This window comes from Protopterus annectens, chromosome 2.part0 (genome assembly GCF_019279795.1).
Source record: "Protopterus annectens isolate FY-2018-M chromosome 2.part0, PAN1.0, whole genome shotgun sequence".
NCBI lineage: Eukaryota > Metazoa > Chordata > Ceratodontiformes > Protopteridae > Protopterus > Protopterus annectens.
Window position 1 is genome coordinate 1,632,531,881 of NC_056728.1, and position 20,668 is coordinate 1,632,552,548.

Here is a 20,668-nt window from a genome sequence, read left to right on the forward strand (position 1 = left end):
CTACCATTGAGAAGCGGCAACTTTAGGAAGCTGTGAGTGATTTTTGTTATGCTGGAGGGTTTAACAACTTGGTATGGTCTAAAAAAGGCACTAGGAGGACAGAAAGTTTTTGCCAGTATCTGAAAGCCAAGTGGTAACAACTGCAAACCATCTCTGGCAAAGTATCATGGTTTGTTGATCATGTCTCCCCAGGCTAACAATGGATCCCCTTGTTGCGACACCAGAAAAGTAAGCCAATTGTTGAAGTAAACCATTTTTTACTTGTACTGCAGCATCCTCATCATTGCAGACTGCTACTCAAGGCTATATTCATACCCACCTGTGTGAGGCTGCACAGTATAAAAAAGTCTCCTCAATGTTCGCTGCACCCCTCAATGCTGCATTTTTTTCTCTTGTGCTTTCTTCGAACTGCTGTAATAACTTTAGGTTGTGATTGGCGTGCATACTAACCAGTTCACAATAAGTAGGTCCCCCATCTCCTATGTTATGTTTTTGCCCAGTTACTTGTAGTTCGATTTCTTTGCTCCATAGAAGAATAAACTAACCTACTTTTCTATTAAATTTAATAGTTATCATTTGAAACAGATGGGTATTTCTTTTTTATACCCGACTTCTCTGGTTGAGGCAACAAACCATTAAAATTACAGCAGCCTTCTTAATTTATCTCACTTTACTCGCACTGACCTGAGACAGTTTATGGCAACTGTTTTAGGTTGAGCTATTGTTTCTCATGGCTTGGTTCTTGCCACCCCTATAGTGCCTTTTCTTAGGCAAGGTTCAAATGACAAATTCACCACCGTAACAGGTACAAGCAAGCAAAATCTGAGGGTAATGCTACTCCATGCTAGAAGTCTAAACCTCAAAATGCACTCACTCGAGGCACTTCTTAAAATGGAGAACACAGACATCTGTGCAGTGACAGAGACCTGGTTGAAAGCTCCAGAGAGCACTCCTACGTTACCAGGCTATAATTCATACCACACCTTTCGGCCAACTAACCCAGAACGAAGCTCTAAAGGTGGAGATGTGTCCATATTCATTAAGGATAACCACACTTCCAGGCTAGTTGCACAGCATAATGCATCAGAGATTATCCAAGTGCAACTAACTCTGGGCAAGACCGCAATCCAAATTGTAGCTTGCTACAGACCCCCCCACCATGCCCCAGGATTCCCACTACTCATTTCTTGATGCACTGGAAAGTATTAGGGTACAACCCAACACCCTAATAATGGGCGATTTCAACTACCCCACCATTAACTGGGAAAACTACTCATGTACCAACTCTTTTGCTCAACGTTTTCTAGAATTCATAAATTCCAACGCCTTGGATCAACTTATTCACCCCCCCCCCCACCAGGGGCAGCAATATCCTAGATCTGGTCATTAACAACATGGGAACCGGTGTTCCACACCAAAAGGTCAATTCCTCATTGGTCAGATCCAACCACCAGCTAATCAGCCTAGACATCCACATCCCACCCCCAATTAGGGAAACCATCGTAAAAAACTTCTCCAAAGCCAACTTCACACTTCTTAAGACAGAAGTGGCAAACTTCATGACACCCATGCAGACGGAGGTATGACTGCAGAATCCTACGCAAATGCACTTTATAAGCACTTACACGAGTGCATGGATCATGCTATCCCTAGGGGAACCAAGATGTTATCCTCCAAAAAAAGGAAGCCAATCTGGTGGTCCTCTGCCATAAACAAATTCTACAACAGAAGAAAAAAAAAAAAGTAAAATCCCATGAGTGGAGGAACTCCCTGGTCAACCTCAATAAGAAGCTGAAATCCCTCATAAAATCCTCCAAAGCTAGTTACGAAAACAAAATTGCCACGGACTCTAAAGACAACCACAAAGCATTCTATAGTCATGTCAAGAATCTCAATGGGAACACTCAGATCTGCTCCGAGTTACAGCACAATGGCACTAAATATACAGAACCAACTGATATTGCCAACATCCTAGCAGATAGATGCGTTCCTCACGAACTACAGAATGAACTGGCACCCTACCTAAGTACCATGTTCAATCATAGCCTCACCCCAGGCTTTGTACCCACTGAATGGCGCACCACAATGGTTATCCCACTCCACAAAGGGGGAGCCACGACGGACCCCGGGAACTACCGCCCCATTAGCCTGACGAGCCTGGTCTGCAAGGCCATGGAACGTATCATTGTGGAACTCATAAACAAAGACATTGGTAATCTCCAAACTCTGGACCCTATCCAGTTCGGATCTGTAAAAGGCAGATCATGTCTCCTAAACCTGATTGACTTCATTGAAGCAGTCACCAAAGCCATAGATGAGGGTAAAATGGTTCACACAGCTTATCTAGATCTCACCAAGGCTTTTGACACCATCCCCCACTCTGGAATTATACATAAGCTCACTAAACTATGTATAAATCTCTATGTCACAAGATGGGTTGCCAACTGGCTCATGGACAGAACCCACACTGTGAAAGTAGCAGATTCCAAATCTGACTTCAGACCAGTGACAAGTGGAGTACCACAGGGTTCAGTCCTGGGTCCTCTCCTGTTTGGTATCTACTTCCCTGAAGTGCAGGCTAACACAGAAGGTCTTTGTCCAACAAAGTTTGCAGATGACTGCAAACTAGGAGCCATAAATCGAAACACCTAACAATGTGGACAAACTACAAAAGGGCCTCACTGAGACATACCTGGTGTCAAAGGCATGGCCTGAAGCTCAATGCCAAAAAGTGTACTGTCATCCCCTTTGGTAAAAACTCTGTACCCACGAACTACCACATAGCTGGTAGTCTACTTAATGCTGAAAATGTGATGAGACCTTGGGACACAGGTGGACAGTAGTCTCTCCTTTGATAATCACATCACCACAGTGGTCAGGAAATCCTTCTACGTGGCTCATCTCATCACAAAAGGATTCTCATCCAGGAAAAAAAAAAAAGGTCATGGTTCCCCTCTACTCATCACTCATTAGACCTATTATAGAGTACAACGCCCCTTTTGGTATGTACCTCACAAGACATCTACAACAACTGGAAAGACCACAGAAATACCTCACAAAGAGGATTACTGGCCTCAGATGCCCTACGCAGGCCGTCTCAAAAAACTACAGCTTTACTCCATCGCATATCGCCTACTCAGGGGCGATCTCTGCCCAACATACAAAGCTATGTTAGACCCAGAGCTGTTGGACATCCTCCACTTAAAGAAATCCCAATCCCTCAGAGCTACACGCTCTAGGGACCTAAACCTTATCACAATAAACAGAACATGCCGGAGGGATTCCTGTCCCAGAGACTTCCCATACTCTGGAACAGACTACCCATCTATGTCAAACAGAGCTCCTCATTAGCACTCCAAGAAAAACCTTGATGATTGGATGGGAAATACACCCCAGGGGATCACTTCTGTGGCTCTGCTCAACAGGGGCACAAGAAAATAATTTTCTTGGATGGCGAAAGCCAGGCTACATTTTTTGGCTAGGCTTATATAGGCCCTAGGGCAAATAGCCTAGTACCTACTTATGAACATGCTCCATTCCCACTTGCTTTGGTCAGCTTCACTCCACTTCCCTACTGTACCCCAAATTCCCACCCACCTCCACTTACTCTACATTTATACTGTAGCCTCTCGCATTTTTCTAGTCTCTCACATTTTTCTACCCTTCCCATCCTCTACTTCCTGTTACACCCTTCCACTCAACTCACCTACCCTAACACCCCCAACTTTACACTTATACCTACTGTATTACACCTCAACACACAACTCTTCACAGTTCCCTTCACAAAGCACTATCCCCTAATCACTAAGGGCATACACTTAATCATAGCCTAGCTGGACTACCTATATCTTACAAATTAGTTCAAACACCTTCTCACCTCAACTCCCGTACACATTCTCACTGCTGTGTTCTTCCTAACTTCTCCTCTATATTCACATAATACCTTATCAATAATTCTTCTGTCTCACATACTCTCTTATTCTAAAATTATATCCCACAAAACTATCCACCCAGTGACCAACAAACTCCCCACACTTTCAAAATAACTCCTGCATTATTTAACCACTCAAACGCATTTGCTCTCGAAATCCAATCGGTCCTCCAACCCTCTCACCCCCCCCCCCTAAATACTAGACCCAAAACACCACACAGAGCACTAAAATTCCTTACCTTACACTTATTACCAAAAGGTTATTCTTATCTTGAGATATTCACCCTAATACAGGCTCCATCTCCAGTAACCCCACTTAACTCCCTCTCCCTACCTCCACTCCCCCAACCCCATTTCCCCTTCCAACTGCTTAACCTTCTACTCTCTAAATATACACAACATTCTTAATAAAGTCACTGAATTCCACTCCTGGACAGCTCATTATTCCCCTGACAAAATAACCTTCCCTGAAACGTGGCTCAAACCCCACATCTCTGACAATCGAAGTACTCCCTCCCAGATACAATATCTTCCACTTACACAGGGCCCACAGAAAAAAAAGGAGGTGGTGTAGCCATTATATACTCATACCAACTCAACCAGGTCCCTTCATCCATGGCACTCCCTAACCTTTATCCTGCATACCTATTAACAGTTAACTGCAAACAAAACAGTCATAAAAACCTTACTACTGTTAATTTATATAAACCCCCAGGCATTAGTATCCCCATACTCTAACATATTCTCTCTTGGATCTCCCACTCCCTCTAGGTGACATCAACACTGACTGGCAAACCCTAACCACTAACTCCACTATCTCTAGTATAAATCTTCATGGAGTCACACAACTAATCAAAACTCCTGCTCATTTTATCAAACCATCAAACTCTAGCTCTATCCAGGACTGGATCCTCGTATCCAATCCAAAGCTATACCACAACCACAAAAAAGTACCCGAATCCATAAGCGACCACACTCTCACATACACTCAAAGGATACTCCCCTCAATGCATTAAACCTCCCAAACACAAGGACTGTCATACACTAACTTTAAACTTGTTGTGTTAAACGACAAACTCTCCTCCATAAACTGATTATTTTTCGCCTACCCCTTGAGAAGCTGTACACAAATTCAACAATATCCTTGCTGAAATCCTAAACTCTTTTGCTCCCACTAGGAAAATTAAAGTAAAGCTCTCTCTGCACCACGGCTCTCTGTCAAAACTCATTCCCTAATGCCTGGAAAAAATCTAAATCTTTTACACCCCTCCTAACCTACAGTATAAAGAACTCTGTAATCTTACTAAAAAGCTTGTCAATATTAAACAAGAAAACTTCTACTTAAAGCCCCACATTAACCATTACAACAACCCTAAAAAATGTGTACACTATCAGATTCTCCACCCAGGTAACCATAGAATACCTAACCCATGCCCAAACTCTCCACTTTAAACTGCTAACATACTCAGCTCCACCTTACCTCCTTAAGCTTGCTGGTAGCTCTACAGCCTACCCTGTCTCCATTCTAATTAAAATCAATCTATCCAAAAATATACGGTCCTCACTATATCTATCCATAAAGGAGGACACTCAGCCAACCTCTCTAACTATCGGACCACTGCCATCTTGCCCCATCCTCTAAACTACTTGAAAAATGCATACAAAAGTAGCTCCTAGACCATCTTCAACAAAATTTACTCACTTCCAAACACTGCTTCCGTCCCAACCACAGTACAATTACTACTCTAATTTCCTTCACTCAATCTCCCAAGCCAGAGACAACAACAAACTAGTTTCCTGACTGTTCTTAGACCTCTCTAAAGCCTTTGACACCAGCTCTCACCCCATGTTTCTTTCCAAACTCTCATCTTAGTCTCTCTAATCCTACTCTTCAATGGTTCTCAAGTTACCTCACTGACAGACAGCAATCTGTAAAAATGGCTCTCTTCCTTCTCACCCGCTCTCCCTGTCACCACTGTTGTACCTCAAGGTTCCATTCTCAGACCAAAATTTTCACCAACTGTCCTCACACTTCCTGCCCTCTTTCCTCTATCATACAATACACAGACAATTCCACCATCTCAACTTCTGAAACACTCTCTGCCATCCACACTTTAACTTAAAAACTCTTTTACCTCTACTGTAACAAAAGACACATCACCAGAGACTCTGGACTCTCTGCCTACATCTACCTTCTTTCCAGTCTTCTTAATGCTCCAACCCTAACCAACTTACAATCCTCTCTAAAGACTTAAGCCTGAACTCACCAACAAAATGAATCACTAGGTTTGTCACAAACCAACCCTATAACTTATCACCACTGTCTCTCTTTCAAATCTCTACAGTGGCTAGAATTCCCCCACCAGCTCCAACTACCTAAACTGCTCATTATTCACACCATCCTCCTGCCCTGCAATCTCCTCCCTCATCTCCTTGTATACTTCAAATTGCTCCCTTCACAGCTCAGGCCAGATCCTCAGACATCTACAAGCCCAAAAGAACAACTGGCCATCCCTTATACAGCCACTCTGTCACCTCAGCCTGGAACAAAACTTCCGCTGAGCATCAGAACCTTACCCAAGCATTACAACTTCAAAACAGCATTAAAAGAAACACTCCTAGACACTAGGATCTTCACCTGACACACCCCAGCCTGACTCACTATCCGATTTTCACTCCACTCATACATTGCTAGGGTCTTACAATCCACTCTCTTCTTTTGTAATTCTTGTATTTTTGTTCTTCTCTTACTTATGAGTTTTGATCTTCTAATATGCTATACCCTATATCTTACGTTTTACGTAGTAAACATTACTTTTAATCTAACCTTTTTTATACCCAACTGCATGCTGAGTTACTTAATTTTTGTAGCATATGATTGAAATGATTGCTTACACCGTCTACCTGTATAACTGACTTGCCCTGGATTTAAAATTAACGTATTTACTATTTACTGCTTCTTGTACATGGTGTTACAACTGTTCAGTATTTGGAGTTTTTCTCCCTGGGACTCCTGAAAATGGGCTCAGTCATACATATCCAGTTAACAAATGTTAAAAGAAATGAAATTAATGGGAAGGAGTAGGGGAGAGTTACTTAAAGGTCTAAGTGAGAGTGCTTACCAGTGTACTATCAGATGACCTGCAGTGGTGCTGGCCTTGGCGCAACTGGCAACGCTCCGAACTATGAACACAGTGGAAGACTATGCAAACAATTTCATGGAAAATTTTACACCAAAGAGATTTGTGGTAACTATGTTTACATGTCTTTTATATCAGCAGGATGAAACAATTTTATACAGTTAAGCATTCAGGCCAAGCAGATAAACACATAATAAACCTTCCACCAGCAGTTCCCAACTTAGATGGGTTGAATCATCCCTCTGCTCCCACCAGAGTACAGAAAAAAAACATCTTAATGTAAAGCAAACTGGTTATGCTTGTGAATCATTGGAAGTAAATTAATAAACCCTGAGAAATGTTCCCAAATACAAAAAAATGTGCTCAAATGTAGGAGAATGTCTACAAACGGAAAAAATTTTGCAAAATTTGGAAATATTTTGGCAAACTCAGAACATATTTTGCAGTATCACAGAAAATATCAGAATACTGTTAGAAGTGACCCAAGAGCAGTACGGTAACAAGCAGATGGCATTTCTTTAATAAGTCCAGGCTGAAAAACAGTGACACATTCAACCAAATCAATGAATGTAACACAGAACTGCTAAACAGCACTGAGACAGTTACAGCAACTGCAAAAAAAGATACTTGTATCAGGTTTGTAAATCGATAGATGGTTTTGGATGCAGGTATCCAAGCCAGGCACAGGGAAGCTCTGAGTAAACGAGTCCTCTCTTAATAGCACACCATTCTGTTTCATTCCACACATCTTTTCCCCCATTCATGTTCTTCTTTAATTTTACTACACTATATGCATTAAAATAACAGATCCAAAGTTTAAGATTCTATTGCTTTTTTGTTTATGTGCACCATGATGGTAGCCAACCTGTTGAATTTCCCCAAACTATACAGCCTTTGTAAATCACCAAGCTGTTTTCTTACTGTTTGTTTCTGCTTTCATTGCTGTTCATTCATTATAACCCTACCTTTGGGCGTTACTTTGCTCACTGTAACCCTTCAGTGAAACTGGAAAAAGTTCTGCAGATTGCGATTAACAAACTGAATAAAATAAATGTTGAAAAATAAAATGACAATTTCAGTAATTTGCATCAAGAGATCACCTTCAGTAACGTATACATTTCTCTACTTCAAATAAAAACAAAAACTAACAGACTTAAAACTTTGTTGATGAACTCGGTAACAAAAAAAAATCTGAAATACATTAATTTTAAGCACGTAAAAAGTAGGTGTGGAAAATACATATATGTGTTGTTTAAGTTTAAACCCAGTAGGTGTGGAAAATACATATATGTGTTGTTTAAGTTTAAACCAGCCTGTTCCAGGCAAACAATATTAAACAGGATGATCAAAGTGCATTTAAGAACAGCAAGTACCCACCCACACACTATTGCTGATTAGATAAAACTAAATCCTAGTTAAGGAAAACACTACCTATCCATTTGCAACCCACATTCCAAAATCAGGTATTAAGAAAAGTGTAGCACACACATAAAAAGACGGACTTTTAACTATACTTGCTTTTGGCTAACTAATGCAAAAAAGTCTTCATCAAGTCTGTGACAAGAACTAAAATCATATACATAGGTAGACAAGTAAAAAGAACTAACTAGATGGATACAAGAAAAAAAACACAGCTATCTAACCATAAACATTATCTAATAAGAACAGGATAAACATATATCTGTGCAATAATTTCTAATAAGCATCCATCCATATGCATTAATGTGCATAAAACAGTTATTAACAGCTCAGAGAAAATGTCAGTGCTTTGCAGTTGTGGGGGGGGGGGACTGCCTTGACAGTTTTCATGTTTACAGTCCTCCCAAAATGTTTGTACAATGAAAACCAGTAGAAAAAAAAACACAAAAATACAGAAAACAATAGATGAAGTAAACTAGTAAGATATGAAAATGTGCAGGTATGTGAAGTGTGCATGAGCATGCACCAGTATGCCAAATGGGGGAATTATATCAAAACTTTATGGTAACAGCGGCATAAAAAGTGTGCGTTTGAAACGTCAAGCTCTGGTGTGATGCAAGAGTGTAGTAAATCTAATCAAATCAAATCACAACTGAGGTTAAAGTAACTAAACATATACATATTTACTCACAATTGCTAATTCACAAATCCTATCAACTCATTATCACCCCTCTTCATTAACTCTGCAAACTCCCCCAAATCCCACTTCCCTCCCCCTACTTATCCTACTTACATCACCCTCAACTACCCTCCATCTGCTCTAACTCCATGACAACTTTAAAGCTGCAATTTAACTGTATCTGTGTTAAAAACTTGACTCCCTATTTATATGCAATTAACGATCATTTGTGTATTTAGCAAAATTTGTGTTCTACTGCTTTTGCATTCTTCTACTGAGTATTGTGTAAATAGCAGAATTTTTGAATTCTTGTATTATTCTACTGTATACTGGAGCTTTTCTCCCCGGGCCTCCACTGAAAAAGGGCTCTGTCCCAGTCGGACTATCCCGGTCAACAAATGTCAAATAAATAAATAATAATACACATTCTACATATCACTTATTTTTTTGAGTATGTTTAGTACCTTTAGTACAAAAAAATATTTCCTCACAAATTCCCTAAAAAAACCTTTACAGGTTGTGTGGCAATTTATGTAAATTCAACACACTCTTAACAGAACAATAGTAAATAAGTCTTGGCTTTCAGAATACATTTAATTTCAGCTGCCAGTATAACTTTTTTTTTCTCCAAAACACCACTGAAATCCCATTCAAGCTCATCCATCTCTACACAGTCCAGAATGATACATTTAAAACCAGAAGCTAATATGTTTAACATTGTAAAGTCTTTCTTTTTTTTTTTGTTACTGAGGATTGGATCACTTGTCTTTGACAAATAAAGGCTTGTTAATTTGGAACACTACCTAGTATTGTCGCCTCACTTCAACAGGTTCTTCGCTTTGATTCTCGGCGGACGTTCCATCTGTGCAGAGTCTGCATAGCCTCCCTGCGGTCGAGTGAGTTTTAAAGACATGCAGGGGTGTGTGTGTGTGCTTTCTGTGAAGGTTGGGCATCAGGCTGGCAACTCGGCACCATAAAAACTCCATTGCCAATTAATCTGTGGGCCGGTGATCCGCTGCGGTGACCCCTAACCCAAAAGAGATTTGCTTTGGAACACTACCTGGGCTAAAAGATTTTTGGAAATTATTGTGGCTGAGCTCATCAACAAAGTTTTAAGGACTACTAGTTGTTCTGTTTTTTTTTTCCTCCACAGTCGTGTTGGTAAGGTTAGAACTAAATAGATTCCTGTTCTTGCTCATTGTTTTACTTCTCTACTCAATAATAATGCCGTTTTTCCATTACATTTTTTTATATTAAAACCATGTTCACTCTCTGACAGTGTTATGAACACTCACTTTATCCTATGTTTTGGCCTCTCACTTTATTCTGTTTTGCAATAATCTGAATAGGGTTTACATGGCGAATACCTTACTTACATTTCTACAGCTGCTTCTTACAGAGGCTCAACTATGAATGAAAAAGGCGAATGTGATGGACTATGTCAAAGGACTATCTATGAGGATACAATAACAGAATTACATTATATAACAAGAAACAGTTTCTATTTTACACACATATATACTTACACTGTATATTTGTATGTGTTTACAAATACGTAACACATGATACATTTCAGACTTAACAATCGTGGGACACTTACTACAAAAACACTTGAACCTCGGTTCATTATCTAACAAACCCTCCCAAAATAATTCGCACAGTGTTTGTTTACAGGTATCTCCCTAACAAAAACGGAGAAGCACGTGATACTGAGATAACCAAAAAAGTTTTGCTCATCTAGTAAAGGCAATACAATAGTCTAATAAACAAAAAGTAGTAAGGTAAGAAATAGTGCAAGATTCACAGTAAACAAATACTTTAAAATAAGCGTATACACTCTTCAGCTTAAGAAGCAGTCTAAATGCAAAGGAAAGCGATTTCAGAAACACAACTGTGCCCTATATAACTCTTAATCCCAGGTAGCATCCCACTACCAACCTAAAAATCCACATCTCAACAGACAACAGCTTTGGTCAGTTTCACTGGCAAATGTAGTTTATTATGGGGAGGGGGATATAACCAGCGACCCCTACCTGCTGCAATTCCACCGCCGCCGCGACGACAAACGGCTAAAGCACCACAACTTTCAATATGAAGTGAGTTCGCCAGACAGTTGCCACTGTGTTTGACGGTAGCCACCAACCTAAGTAAGCTCTTGACAAAATACTACGAGCTATTTTATACAAGCCCCACAAAACCGTCATACGGAAATGCTCATCATCGAGCTGAATCCTAGGTTCCAGCAGCATTCCTTACTACTGCTTCCTGCATGCCTTTCTGCTGTCTTGTTGGTACGTTTGACGTTCTCGGTTGTTGTTGGTAGAAGTTACGTCACGGATTCCCCAGACAAAGTAAATGTAACATTAAATATCAAACACGACTTTCGAAAGGGGTCAAACAAGGGTTACCTAAATTATTTGTAACATACGATGTCATTTGAAAACAATAGCAAACATATAGAGACGCTTACGTATCACTGTATATTTCCAATTAGATTTACTAAAGGGGGTACCTTCTCTGGGGATTAATGTTATGTATTCTGTATTTCAATGTGGAATCTGAAACTTGGATCATTCAATGCGTGTTTTCCTGTCACTGCTGTCCAATCGCGGCTTTCCAAAGACTGTTGCCGGTTTAACAAACTGACAGTACAGACTTGTATACATGTGTGAAGGTTTCAATTGAGTACATAACTGCAGTGATAAAAATACAAAATTACAGTAGATGGGCAACCATTTTTCCTTGTTTTAGGTGTTGGATTTGCTGAAATCACAGTCCCGAAGGAAGGAAAAAGAGAAGCGACAGAAGTAAAAGGTAGAGAGCATTTCCCTTTGTATCTCCAACATCACTTTTACCAGCTCGTAGTCATTTTTGACCTAACATATGATAGCGGTCTTGTTAAACTTACATGCATTCTGATTTTGATTGTTTTGCAAGTATTCAGTTTTTTGAACTGCTGTTTAGTGAAATATAAGCAGTCACTTAGCAATTAGTTTAGCCCTCAACTTGTTATTCGCATGGGGCAAAATTTATAACGATCATAAACAGTTTTATAATAGTAATGCAGATCATTTACAAAGCTAACAGAATACGTGAACACAAGGCATACTTTTCACGAAAACGGGGCAGATTATAAATTTAAATCACTGTATCAGCTTTTGTAGTCATGCTTTCAGAACTGAAGCATTTGTTTTGGACACTTGGGACAAGATATGTTCATATGTGATTACTAGGGTAATGGCACAAGAGCCTTTACATGCCTAGCCAGTAATACCTAGGATGTGACAATGTTGTACCTTAATTTCTCAGATATGGGATGGGGTAGTATCAGGGTAGTGGTTCTTTGGATGTTGGAGCTCTGAGTAATTTTACAGACTGCTTCTATCCGTAAAGGACATGGGCAGTACCTCAGGAGTGAATTTATGGTTCCTCATCCCATTTATCCAAATTCTTTTTGAAGAGAGTGAGGGGCAGGTTTTGTTTTAGTAAGATGGGAAGTTTATTCCATAGACAAGTAACCTTTGGTATACGAATCTGTTGCTCCAGCAAGTTCTGTTAGAGTCATAAATAAAGTTCAGGTCCATGGAATGAGTTATCCTTGTATAATTCTTCTTCTGAATATGTAACATTTTTATCAGGGCTGGATCAGAGAATTTTTTTTTTGGTTAGGCATAAGTCCCCTCTCAATAAATAATATGAGACAGAGTAAAGGGATAGGGGCTTTAGTTGGTCTGCAGAAAACTTGTGTCTTACACTTTGCATGTTTTAGGATCCGCCACATAACCCACGCACTCAGGTTACTCCACAACAAGTACAAATATGACTCTGTCATTGCCCATGTTCGTGTGAATGACCTGAGACATGCCTCCCTGGACTACATGAAAAGAGACATGGAAGAGCTCTCCGATCTTGTAGCCCAGGCAGGTATGACCCTAGCCCTGAGTAGCATTCTGCCATCACCCAGAATGATACCGCAGTACAAGGACAAAATGATTGACTTCAACAATTGGCTAAGCTTCTGGTGTCATTCTAAGGGGATCCAGTATCTGTTTGCTTGGGATGACATGCTCGGCAGACCACAATGCTTTGCCACAGATGGCCTGCACCTGTCGCCCCTGGGATTCCGGATAGTGGCTAAGGCTCTTGCTGCTCCTATAGTGCCTTTTTTAGGCAAGTTACAAATAACTAACAAATTCACCACCATAACAGGAACAGGCAAGCAAAAACTGAGGGTAATGCTACTCAATGCTAGAAGTCTAAATCTCAACATGCACTCACTCGAGGCACTCCTTAAAATGGAGATCATTGATATCTGTGCAGTGACTGAGACCTGGTTCAAGGCTCCAGAGAGCACCCCTGCACTACCAGGCTATAACTCATACCACATTTTTCGGCCATGTAACCTGGACCGAAACACCAAAGGCGGAGGTGTGTCCATATTCATTAAGGATATCCACAACTCCAGGCTAGTTGCTCAGCATAAAGCATCCGAGATTATCCAAGTGCGACTAACTCTGGGCAAAACTGCAATCCAAATTGTAGCTTGCTACAGATCCCCCACCATGCCCCAGGATTCCCACTCCTCTTTTCTTAATATACTGGAAAATATTAGGGTTCAACCAAACACCCTAATAATGGGCGACTTCAACTACCCCACCATTAACTGGGAAAACTACTCGTGTACCAACTCTTTAGCTCAACACTTTCTGGAATTCATAAACTCCAATGCCCTGGATCAACTTATTCACACCCCCACCAGGGGCAACAATATCCTAGACCTAGTCAATACCAACATGAGTGACCAGTGTTCCACACCTGAAGTCAACTCCTCATTGGTCCAATCCAACCATAAGCTAATCACCCTTGATATCCACATCCCGCCCCCACCCCCCATTAAGGAAACCACAGTAAAAAATTTCTCCAAAACCAACTTCATGCTTCGTAAGACAGAAGTGGTGAACTTCATGACACCCATGCAGATGGACAATACAGTTACAACTGCTGAATCCTACACAAATGCACTCTATAAGCACTTACACGAGTGCATGGATCATGCTATCCCAAACAGAACCAAGACGCTATCCTCCAAAAAAAGGGAGCCAATCTGGTGGTCCTCTGCCATAAACAAGCTGTACAACAGAAGGAAGAAACTGTTGCAAAAGAGAGTAAAATCCCATGAGTAGAGGAGCTCCCTGGTCAGCCTCGGTAAGAAGCTGAGATCTCTTATAAGATCCTCCAAAGCTAGCTGCGAAAACAAAATTGCCACTAATTCCAAGGACAACCACAAAGCATTCTATAGCTATATCAAGAATCTCGATGGCAACACACAGATCTGCTCTGAGTTACAGCACAAAGGCAAGAAAATTACAGAACCAACTGATATTGCCAACATCCTGGCAGATAGTTTCAGTACTAACTTTACTCCCCCCCCCCCCCCTGCTAAAGGGCCCATATCTATAGAGGAAGAATGCAGAGTCCCTGTAATCACAACTACGCAGGTAAAAGCTGCACTCTCTAAAGCCAGAAACACAGCATCCATGGGACCAGACAACATCCCAGGCTGCATTTTACACGAACTTCAAAATGCACTGGCTCCCCACTTAAGCACCATGTTTAATAATAGCCTCGCATCAGGCTTTGTGCCCAGTGAATGGCACACAGCAACAGTTGTACCACTCCACAAAGGGGGAGCCACCACTGATCCTGGGAACTATCGACCCATTAGCCTGACGAGCCTGGTCTGCAAGGTCATGGAACGTATCATCATGGAACTCGTAAACAAAGAAATTGGTAACCTCCAAACTCTGGATCCCACCCAGTTCGGGTTTGTGAAAGGCAGATCATGCCTCCTTAACCTGATCGACTTCTTTGAGGCAGTCACCAAAGCCGTAGATGAGGGTAATGGGGTTCACACAGCCTATCTTGACCTCGACAAGGCTTTCGACACCATCCCCCATTCTGGAATTATAGCTAAACTCACTAAACTAGGTATAAATTCCTACATCACAAGATGGGTTGCCAACTGGCTCACTGACAGAACCCACACTGTAAATGTTGCAGACTCCAAATCTGACCTCAAAGCAGTGACAAGTGGAGTACCACAGGGTTCCGTCCTGGGACTTCTCCTGTGTGGTATCTACTTCTCTGAAGTACAGGCTAACACAGAAGGCCTCTGGCTAATGAAGTTCGCAGATGACTGCAAACTAGGAGCCATAGTCAAGTTCCCAAATGATGCTGACATCCTACAGAAGGGCCTCGCTGAGACAGGTGTCAGAGCCATGGCCTCAAGCTCAGTGCCAAAAAGTGCAGTGTCATCCCCTTTGGTAAAAACTCCGTACCCATGAACTACCACATAGGCAGCAATCTACTTAACACTGAATGCGTGATAAGAGACCTTGGGACCCAGGTGGACAGTAGTCTCTCTTTTGATAGTCACATCGCCGCAGTAGTCAGGAAGTCCTTCTACGTGGCACACCTCATCATAAAAGGGTTCTCATCCAGGAAAAAAAGAGGTCATTGTTCCCCTCTACTCGACACTCATTAGACCCATTATAGAGTACAATGCCCCTTTTGGAAGGTACTTCAACAAGACATCTGCAGCAGCTGGAAAGGCCACAGAAGTACCTCACAAAGAGGATTACTAGCCTCAAACAAATGCCCTACATTTTTAAAACACCTAGAATGAAGAGATGAATGCTGGAAACTGCCCAAATTGGATCGCAAACAATCACAAAAGTCAAATATCCTTGAACAGTTGACTAAACACAATTTTATTAGTGTTTTCGGAAACGGCTATGCGTTTCCTTCCTCAGATAAACGAACGAAACAATAAATCAGTCACATACAGCCCTTTCATTTAAAACCCTGAACGCATCATGTGATGCTAATTAAATTATGCAGACACTTAGCCTAAATTGACTAGTCTGCTTAAAAATCTTTACAAGAATATACTCACAATGTACATTAAATTGCAAATAATTTCAAGTAATTGGAACTAATGTAAAATATGTATGTATATGTAAATGATATTAATAAAATGTGTTCCAACCTAAAATTACAATAAACCATAACAATTGTCACATTTCATAGCCCCATTTAAAAACCCACGTAACTGTACCCATTACACAGAACATATACATAGTATTCAATACTTCAAATAATGACTCTGTTAAAAATTAATAACCTCACCCAGTAAGAGATGTGGCAGAACTCGAAAGTCAGCACCCAAGAAGTATTTGCGCATAACCAACCTAGCTGTCAAATGTAAAATACTAAATACCTTTAAGCTAGAAGTTCTTTCTAACAAATACCTGAGTAATAAATAAATAAATCAGCAAGAATGAATGCAAGTAAGCTTCAGCAAATTGATACAGGCGTGGTTTGTAAATGCCCTACATTGACCGCCTCAAAAAATTCCAGCTTTACTCCATAGCATATCGCCTGCACCGAGGTGATCTCTACCTAATATATAAAGCTATGTCAAACCCAGAGCTGTTGGACATGCTACACCTAAAGAAATCCCAATCCCTCTGAGCTACACGCTGTAGGGACTTAAACCTTGTCACCACAATAAACAGGACATGCTGGAGGGATAGATTCCTGTCCCAGAGACTTCCCATACTCTGGAACAGGCTACCCATCTATGTCAAGCAAAGTTCTTCATTAGCACTCTTCAAGAAAAATCTTGATGAGTGGATGGGAAATAGGAAATACACCCTGGGGATCACCTCTGTGTCTGTACTTGACAGTGGCACAGGAAAATAACTTTCATGGGTGGTGTAAGCCAGGGAACCTTGTTGACTAGGCTTACGTAGTCCCTTGGGCCGATAGCCTAGTACCTACCTATGAACCTATGAGAAATCTCTGGGGCCACTCCTCTTGGTGTAAGTGCCTGGTTATGTACCTGCAGAAGGGAGCATTTTACTCGATTATGGGCCTGATGAGGGCCAAGTACAATGGCACTATGACTTCCTTTGATCTTGATTACATACCTTTACTTATAAGTTGAGGCACACAGAAGGATCACCTTGCTACTGTAGCTGCCTAGTGATCAAAGTTTAAGTTACTGTCTGTCTGTGTTCCTAGGTTTCTCACCACTAGGTTTGCTTTTAGGGGTGTACTAGCAATATTATAATTTTCAGGGATATCTGATTTACTGAATGGTATGATTACATATTTTTTTAGCATTTAGTCTCAGATGGACAGGATTAGGAATCGGTATATTACAGGGTCAGCTCTGGTTGGACGGTTTTGTTTGTAAAACTGATTTCTAAGCCAGAGAGGCAAGGTTGCATTGGCTTGGACAGGTGCTGAGGAGGGATGATGGGTATATTGGGAAAAGGATGCTAAGGATGGAGTTGCCAGGTAAGAGGAAAAGAGGAACGCCTAAGATAAGGTGTATGGATGTGGTGAGAGAGGACATGCAGGTGGTTGGTGTGACAGAGCAAGATGCAGAGGACAGGAAACAATGGAAACAGATGATCCATTGTGGCGACCCCTAACAGGAACAGCTGAAAGTGAAGAAGAAGTCTCAGTCTATGGTTTTGCTACCAGTTCTTTGTCATTTTTAGGTCTGTTTGTAGGATGTTAGCATCATTTGGAGATTGAGTGATTGCTCCCATCTTACAGTTGTCTGTGAAGTTGGTCAGCCAGAGAACTCCAACATTGGTCTTCACTTCAGAAAAGTATATACCTAACATGAGGGTTCCCAGCACTGAGCTATCAGTTGATCACCATTTGGTTGTGAGATGGTTTAGATGTCTGAGGATGTTGGATGGAGACACTCTGCTGGAAAAACCTAAGAAACCCAAATATTAACAAAAGTTGCCCTGGGATGCTTTGTTAACACTTTGTGCAGTATGAGTTCACTTTTCATCTCCATTAAGCCTTTTCCTGTTTACCTGAGATGGTTAAAAGTATGGAGTCCAAACTGACTGCATTCAAAACCTTAATATCTGAGACAGCAGCAAGGACCTGTTGTAGAAAGTGCTGAAGTATGGTCATTGCATATTGTGGCAGTAACACTAGGACATTTTGGTAAAAAAAGAAGCATTCAATGCAGTTTCAGGTGATGGGTAGCCACAATTGTCTAGTATGTATAAAACATAGGAAAGCAGTGGCAGTTACTTTGTTGAAGGTCTATGTGTGGGAGGAGCTGGGCCATGAAGAATTACTTTTACACTGCCTTAAAGTGGTTCTGGCAAGTCATGCAGTGATTCATGAGGAGGAGGAACATTGCTCAGGCTGCTGTCTGCAAAGGTAGAGAAAGACTGCCCTTGACTGAGACTTTGTTGAGAGGTGGAATGTGAACACTTCTGAAGAAGTCCTGAGTCTGGAGGTTATGCTATCTTCCGAAGAGACAGGCCAGAAATAGCTGTTGGGATTGGATTCATTTCATTATATGAGGCCACTGCAGTGAAGAAGCAATTTTGCTTTGATGAGGCAGATGAGATCTGGATAGAAATACTGAAGGCAGTGGAAATTTTGGTGCTTTGGTTACTGTGCCTTTTTATAGTGTTGCTTGTAGGACTGGGACAGTATCTTCGGATTGGCAGATTAGGGTACTTGGACCCCATTATCAAAAAGAAGGGGGCAGGAGGGTGTGTTTCAGTTGTACATGGATCACCTTCCACAGCCTTCCTTGGAAAGCCTTTGTCTTGTTGCTGGATTACAGGCTTTGTTCATTAGTTGCTTCTCTATTCTGAAGGTGCAAATGAACATTTTGTATTTACTGTGGAAGAGCAGATAATCTCTGTGTCTTAGTTCAGGTATTGGAGGGGAGCATGTGACTTTGTCAGTATTGTATTCATTTTCGTGAACTTGAAGGAAGAGTATGACCATGTATCTTAGAATGCTGTGTAGGAAGGTGTTGAAAAATTATGGCATCCTGGGGCTACTGCTGCATACCATTCTTTCCTTATATTTGAGATGGCAGTTTGCATTTGTACATTCTGCATTGTGTTGCTTACATTCACAGTGGGCAAGTTCTCCAAGGGCATGTATTTTTTCCTCTCTATTCCATGATTTTTATGAACAAGTAATGAAGGCACAACTAAAGTCTGGAGAGTAGCTAGTTTGGGAGGTGTTAAGTTGTATCTTTGTTGTTTGCAAATAATGTTGTCCCGTTAGTGGATATTGTCAAGAAACTATGCACTGAAGTGGCTTGCTGTTCAGTCTGAAGTGAGTGGGGTAAAGATCAGCATCTGAAAATGAGATCTCATGGTTCTGTATCAAAAAAAGGAATGGCTTTCTCTGTGCAGATGAAGGGGAGCAGCTACCTCAAATATAGGAGTTTTAAGTATTTTGAGGTTTTATTAATGAGGAAAGGTAGAAGGACTGGAAGATTGACCAGTGAATTCATGTTTGAATGACTGGAGTGACTGGCAAATGTTGTAGTGGACAGTGGTGGTGAAGAAAGAACTGAGTCATAGACCAAATGACACATAGCCCACAAACTCAGTGTGCCACTCAACCACAGCCCATAAGGCATAACAATGTACCCAACACTCTAGTCATAGGTGACTCTATAGTCAGGCACACTGATGTTCCACTCACCAGGCTAAACAAAGAGAAAGTTACTGTCAGCTGCCTGTCGGGTGCCAGGATCCGCCACATAACGCATGCACTCAGGTCACTCCACAACAAGTACAAATATGACTCTTTCATTGTCCATGTTGGTGTGAATAACCTGAGACGTACGTCCCTGGACTACATGAAAAGGGACATGGAGGAGCTGTCCGATCTTGTAGCCCAGGCAGGTATGGCCCTAGTCCTGAGTAGCATCCTGCCGTCAACCAGAATGATGCCACAGTACAAGGACAAAATGATTGACTTCAACAATTGGCTAAGCTTTGTCATTTTAAGGGGATCCAGTATCTGTCTGCCTGGGATGACATGATCGACAAACCACAATGCTTTGCCAGAGGTGGCGTGCACCTGTCGCATCTGGGATTCCGGATACTGGCTAAAGCTCTTGCCACCCCTATAATGCCTTTTTTAGGCAAGGTTCAAATGACAAATTCACCACCGTAACAGGTACAAGCAAGAAGAATCTGAGGGTATTGCTACTCAATGCTAGAAGTCTAAACCTCAAAATGCACTCACTCGAGGCACTCCTTAAAATGGAGAACATTGACATCTGTGTAGTGACAGAGACCTGGTTCAAGACTCCAGAGAGTACCCCTGCATTACTAGGCTATAATTCATACCACACCTTTCGGCCAGCTAAGCTGGACTGAAACACTAAAGGCGGAGACGTGTCCATATTCATTAAGGATATTCACACCTCCAGGCTAGTTGCCCAGCATAATGCATCCGAGATTATCCAAGTGCGATTAACTCTGGGCAAGACCGCAATCCAAATTGTAGCTTGCTACAGATCCTCCACCATGCCCCAGGATTCCCACTCCTCATTTCTTGATACACTGGAAAATATTAGGGTACAACCTAACACCCTAATAATGGGCGATTTCAACTACCCCACCATTAACTGGGAACACT

The 20,668-nt window shown here is 41.4% G+C and overlaps 2 protein-coding genes across 3 annotated transcripts in view; one reads left to right on the top strand and one right to left on the bottom strand.

The window, feature by feature from the left end:
- FBXO8 (F-box protein 8) overlaps positions 1–11,502 on the bottom strand; it is a 361,063-nt gene extending 349,561 nt beyond the window's left edge. The window contains exon 1 of the mRNA XM_044060422.1: positions 11,203–11,502. The gene's annotated coding sequence lies outside the window, so the exon portion shown is untranslated. The remainder of the gene's footprint in view (positions 1–11,202) is intronic.
- A 280-nt stretch (positions 11,503–11,782) lies between these two features.
- The window catches only part of CEP44 (centrosomal protein 44), a 744,696-nt gene continuing 735,810 nt past the window's right edge, over positions 11,783–20,668 (top strand). For both annotated transcript variants that reach the window (XM_044061707.1, XM_044061708.1), the window contains exon 1: positions 11,783–11,983. The gene's annotated coding sequence lies outside the window, so the exon portion shown is untranslated. The remainder of the gene's footprint in view (positions 11,984–20,668) is intronic.